Source organism: Carcharhinus amblyrhynchos, chromosome 25 (assembly GCF_965287045.1).
Source record: "Carcharhinus amblyrhynchos chromosome 25, sCarAmb.v2.hapA, whole genome shotgun sequence".
NCBI lineage: Eukaryota > Metazoa > Chordata > Chondrichthyes > Carcharhiniformes > Carcharhinidae > Carcharhinus > Carcharhinus amblyrhynchos.
Genome location: NC_137348.1, coordinates 26,782,767 through 26,789,121, shown reverse-complemented (window position 1 = coordinate 26,789,121; position 6,355 = coordinate 26,782,767). Strand labels below are relative to the sequence as shown.

At 43.7% G+C, this 6,355-nt stretch overlaps 1 long non-coding RNA gene across 1 annotated transcript; it reads right to left on the bottom strand.

The window, feature by feature from the left end:
• Positions 1-812: 812 nt before the first annotated feature.
• LOC145358299 (uncharacterized) lies at positions 813-3,056 on the bottom strand. The gene is made up of 3 exons (XR_013889461.1): positions 2,962-3,056; positions 2,602-2,737; positions 813-941 (listed from the first exon to the last, which is right to left on the bottom strand). It is a non-coding gene; the product is annotated as an uncharacterized LOC145358299 (long non-coding RNA).
• Positions 3,057-6,355: the final 3,299 nt, after the last annotated feature.

Here is a 6,355-nt window from a genome sequence, read left to right as displayed (position 1 = left end):
TCACCTATCAAGTGTTCTATATCAGAATGCCTCAAGACATTCCAAATAATGATTCAGCTGCCTACTAAGCTGCCCTGGATCAAAGTAGGCCTGTTACTGCCAGAAGCTTCACATCTATTTTGTTTAAGAATTTGCCAAACAGCTTCTTCCTGTTATTAGAGAACCCAATATTGCAAAGTCATGCTGACACTTGCATTACTCCAGCAGTTAAATTGCCTTCTGAATTATTGCCTCGCTCTTCCTCCAACAGTGCGTGAGATGAAAAAAATTGGAACTGGGCTATAATGAATATTTAAGCACCCCGGACATACCGGGCGGGATTTTACGGCCTCGCTCGTCCCAAGACCATAAATTCCTGTCCGAGGTCAACATGCATCCCATGATCCAACCCTTACCCACTCCAATTCCCGTGGCAGATGGGCCGGTATAATTCTGGCCACCCTCTTTCCGCTTCTTCCATTGGGAAAAAGATACAAAAGTCTGATGTCACATACCAACCAACACAAGTACAGCTTCTTCCCTGCTGCCATCAAACTTTTGACTGGACTTACCTTGCATTAAGTTGGTCTTTCTCTACACCTTGGCTATGGCTGTGACACTACATTCTGCACTCTCTCTCCTTTCTTTCACTATGAACAGTATGCTTTGTATAGTGCGCAAGAAACAATATTTTTCACAATATATACTAATACACGTGACAATAATAAATCAAATCAAATCAAAAAACAAAGGCACAAGCTATATGAAGAGATTCTCTGCCATTAAACTAGAAACGTAGCTGTTCAAAGATGCATTACAATATATTAAGAGTAATAAGATAAATTCTCTGTACACGTACACTTTGCCTGTTTGACTGTGGCTAGAGTTGATATGGACTCCACGTGATTTTTCCTCTTCCCTCCCACAAAGAGAGGAGATCTTGCGAGCCACATAACTGCAGGCTTGGGAAGAGAAGAAAATGGCAGTGTTGAATTGTGAAATATTACTTTGCAATATTTGTTCCCCATTCAGGATACTCGTACTGATTTGCACATCAGCTCCCAAATCAAGGTATTTGATTTGTTATCAAAACTTTCAGGCATAAAAACCAGTTTTAACAAACTCAGAAAGCAGATGATAAAATACACAAGAGCTTGTTTCGTGACCAGGCAAGTACAACTGAGTGGAAAAATCCAATTAAACTGTCATAGAATGGTACAATACAGGAAAGCACAGTAAGAAGTCTCAACACCAGGTTAAAGTCCAACAGGTTTATTTGGTAGCATAAGCCACAAGCTTTCGGAGCGCTGCCCCTTCATCAGGTGAGTGGGAGTTTTGTTCACAAACAGGGCATTGAAAGACACAAACTTAATTTACAAATGTTGGAATGTAAGTCTTTACAGGTAATAAGATACAGACAATGTGAGTGGAGACAGGGTTAAGCACAGGTTAAAGAGATGTGTATTGTCTCCAGCCTGGACAGTTAGAGATTTTTGCAAGCCCAGGCAAGTCATGAGGGTTACAGATAGTGTGACATGAACCCAAGATTCCGTTTGAGGCCATCCTCGTGTATGCGGAACTTGGCTATCAGCTTCCTTGGCTATCAACTCACTGATTCAAATTGTAATAAATGTTCAATAGAATTGTCCATATAAATTGTTATTTTTTTGAACAACTCATGCTTTAACTTTTCCTCTAGCTTTTTGGTCCAAGCTGACATATATCACCCATCAGCAATGGCATGGTGGCACAATGGTTAGCACTGCTGCCTCATAGTGCCAGGGACTTGGGTAGGATTCTGGCCCTGGGTAGCTGTCTGTACAGAGTTTGCACGTTCTCCCTATGTTTGCATTAGTTTGCTCCGGCTTGCCCCCACAGTCGATAGATGTGCAGGTTAGGTGGATTGTCCATGTTGAATTGCCCCATAGTGTCCATAGATGTGTAGGTTTGGTGGATTAACCATAGTAAACATGTAGGTTTACGGAGATAAAGCTGTAGGGTGGGCTTGGTTGGGATACTCTTTTGCAAAGTTGGCGCAGACATGGTGGGCTGAATTGCCTAATTCCACAAGGTAAGCATTATTCTTGAATAAATGACTTGGCTGTATATAAATGTAAAATAATGATTTAATGTGCCTGACTTAGTGCAGTTTATAATTTTGTGGAGAAATGCTGGAAGTTTAAAAAATGTATGACCACAAATGACAAAAGCAAATCACTATGTTTCTAAAAGCCTGGGCAGGTAACTCAGTACATTCCTTAGCCATCTTTTAGGTTTACTAACTCTTCAGATTTTCTTCACGGAAATTTTAGAAGGACAGTTATCAATGCTAACCCACATTGTAACATTGCATTAGAATGGAACTCAAGACCCAAAAAAGTCAACCACACAAAATCTGGTAAATGAAAACTAGTAAATAATTGTTATTATTCATGTAAATCCTTCTATCAACCCTGCACGGTACTTTCCCAACCCAACGAAGTTGGAAATGCCTACTGTAATGACGCAGCACTTATCTGGGACAGTAGGTCACAATTACATGCAGTGAGTAAAACACACATATTTTCCGTATGCCTCAGGTCACATAAAATAAAGCTCAAAAGTACAACCCTAGCGCCTTACCATTAATAAGAACTCACACCATGTTGCTCCTTAATTCCTCTTCCACTCCCAGTTGGTGGACGCTATGCCTATTTGTAAATTACTTTGTCCTCAGCAATGCTCACCCAATCTTACTGAGCGTGAGATTGCATTGTACCTGCAGGGAATGAAATGTAGCAGTAAGTGTCATGTTACAAAACTTCAGAAAGACTATTAGTCAGCCCACACTGCTACACTGCAGAATGCATGATCTGAGAGTTTTATAAACTACAAGATCAATAATGTGCCCCAGTAACCACATCAGATGTTCCCAGAACCAAACTTAACCAGATAAATATCTGCTTATCATCAAGGCCGCAATACACAACAAGAACATGATACCTGCTGAGCTCAACACAGCCGCTGCTGAAACTTACCCTTGTGCACACCTACCCAGAATCACCTGGAGGACCTTTGTGTTTAGAGGTTTTTAATATTGGACAGTAACTCCGCCTTTCGTTACCACAGCAGCCACGTAACTCAGGAACAAAAAGGAATGAGCCAATTGAAATAAGGCAAAATTTCACAACTTCACCAGCCAGATTTATTTACTCTGCCTCTGATGAAGGGTCATCTCAGACTTGAAATGTTGGCTCTATTCACTCTCCACTGATGTAGTCAAACCTGCTGAGTTTCTCCAGTGTTTTGTTTCAGGCTCCAGCACCCGCAGTATTTTGCCTTTAACTTTATTCACTCCCTGTTGGCTTCCTCCACAGCATTTTCCCAAACACTGCTCAAGCAGCTTCACAAATAATCATAAAATGTTCTCTGACTGTTTTCATGATGAACTCAATAATGAAATCATGTGCTTTTTTGATAAGTATAAAGTGACAATCTTGTTTTATAGCTAGCTATTGTTCTTAAAGATACTGTAAAACATGATGTGGACATTAAGCAGCGCTTGAAGCTGCAAGTGGTGGGATATTTCATAGAAGTCATAGAATTCTTTCAGTGCAGAAGAAGGCCATTCGACCTATCGAGTCTGCACCGACAACAATCCCACCCAGCCCTATCCCTGTAACCCCGTGTATTGATCCTGCTAGCCCCTGACTTTAAGGGACAATTTAGCTTGGCCAGTCCGCCTAACCCGCACATCTTTGGAGTGTAGGAGGAAAGCAGAACACCCCGGGAGAAACCCACACAGACATGGGGAGAATGTGCAAACACTGTAGACAGTGACCCGAGACCGGAATGAACCTGATTCCCTGGCACTGTGAGGCAGCAGTGCAAACCACTGTGCAATAATAACATCTGAAAATATGCGTGTGAGTTATGTAACTGCCTGACTATTAAAATGATAGTGGCTGGCACCCTGGTATTAATGCATTGCATACTCTAGCAGGGGACTGACTTTAGTGTGAGACTGGTACCACTTAAAGCTTGCTTGTACTACTTGAATCTAGTCTGTACCATTTAAAAGCGAAGTTCTTCCAGGTTATAGCAGGTGCTGGGAGCTGTTTGTTCAAGAGAGAAAAGGACAAGTATGCTTCAAAGTTCTCTGAAGACACATTGGAGGTACTAGTGCATGAGGCCTATAGGAGGAAAGAGGTCCTATATAGGTAGGTGAGGCAGGAGGCCCTCAGGACAGACACTGAGAAGGCAGATTTACATCATGGTCACTGCAAATGAGGTAGCCCTGAGGATTTGATGTACCACAGGAAGAAACTTAATGAATGAACCACCAGTCGCACACGCTGTCCCACCCTTCCCTGTTCCATTGGCCAAGCAACATTCTCTATCAAACACAATTCAGCCTCATGTCTGTAGCCCTGCTGGAAGCCTCCAACCCATATTTCAAAGCTTGCACACACTGTCAGCTATTCAACCATAGTCGCTTCACCACTGCAATCACTGCCACACCTGTCTCTCTCTCTCTCTTGCAGGACAAGGTGGCACATAACTGCAAACGGCAACAACTTATATGTAGAGGAAATGTCACACAACCGTGTGTTCATATACTCTTGGAGGCACCAGTCAATGCTGATCAGCACTGAAGCAACCACAACTTTGGCAACAGTGGCTGAAACTGTTGAAGATGAGAAGATATTCATTCCTAACCCTCTTTCCCATAGTTCACTCTCTGCTTATCCCATACGCTTCCCATTTATCACCTGCACTTGCTTTACGCATGCACCTCTTGCTTTACAGGACCCCATAACACTACCCTTAATGTTTTTTGACCACCGAGATATAGTCTGGGATTCTCGCAAAAAAAGTCCTCAATTTGTGTGACAATGGGAGTAACACTTGCCGATTTTTTTTCAGATTGAATCTCCGACATTCTGTACATCACAGTTTGCCCTAGTGGGATTCCTTCTGAAAATCAGTGGGTGTGGTCTATTCCGGCTGGAGAAGCCGGCAGCATAGCCCTGAGTGGGCCACTGTGCATGCGCCGATTTGTCAGAGCGGATGAGCAATGACCTTAGGTTGCCAACCTCCTGATCGCTGGCCAGTCCCACAACCTCCCATCACTGCCCCTCCAGCCCCCAACATTCCCCCAACCAATCGTTAGCCTCCTGGACCTCTCCGGGCCAGACTCGATGTTACCCTCCCCTCCACTGTCGGCCAGACATGTTCTCCCCAACCCTCAACCCAGACAGCCCTGATCTCCCCCTGGCAGTCCTGACCCCCACGCTCTAGATTAGCTCTATTCTCTCCCCACAGGTGCTGCCAGACCTGCTGAGACTTTCCAATATTTTCTCTTTTTGTTTCAGATTCCAGCATCCACAGTATTTTGCTTTCATATTTATATTATTCAATTATTTATTTCCATTTGTTAATTATTTAATTAAACTTAACACCAGTTCCTGTACTATTTTAAACCTTAGGAATAGAATAGATCTTAACCACTTACCTGATGCTCACAAATAGTTATCTTCTTTTGCTGTAGTTGAGTGAGAACAATTTCTACGGAGTGAAAAAGTTAAACAAAAGCGAAAGAAAAGGAACACCTCCTTCTCCTCCAAACCTTATGCTCCCACTCATCAAACTCCCAGGTATACACTCAGTTCCACACTGTACTTGACTCTCATGTTCGCTGATTCTCCCACACATCTCCAGCGCTCCTGCTTGCTAACCTTTGCACTCCTTCTCACTCACCATATCCCTCTCACTCACTACGTTCCTCTCTTCCCCCAAACTTCCACCTAGCTGACCCTATTGCTCATTGCTTCCTTCCTTCACCTTCCCAAGATGATGTCAAGCAGGACAAGATTAGGTTGTGCCGAAAGCTGCCAATGTCACACAGGGGCAGTGTGTGTGTGTGTGTGTGTGTGTGTGTGTGTGTGTGTGTGTGTGTGTGTGTGTGTGTGTGTGTGTTTTATTCATTTGTGGGACATGGGCATCCCTAGGTAGCCAACATTTATTGCCCATCTCTAGTTGCCCTTGAAGAGCAGTTGAGAGTAGGTACAATAGCACAGTGGTTAGCACTGCTGCTTCACAGTTCCAGAGACCTGGGTTCAATTCCTGCCTTGGATCACTGTCTGTGTGGAGTTTGCACATTCTCCCCGTGTCTGCGTGGGTTCCCTCTGGGTGCTCCAGTTTCCTCCCACAGTCCAAAGATGTGAGGGTTAGGTTGATTAGCCATGCTAAAATTGCCCCTTAGGGTCCTGAGATGTGTAGGTTAGAGGGATTAGTGGGTAAATGTGTAGGGATATGGAGGTAGGGCCTGGATGGGATTGTGGTTGGTGCAGGCTCGATGGGCCGAATGGCTTCTTTCTGCACTGCAGGGTTTCCA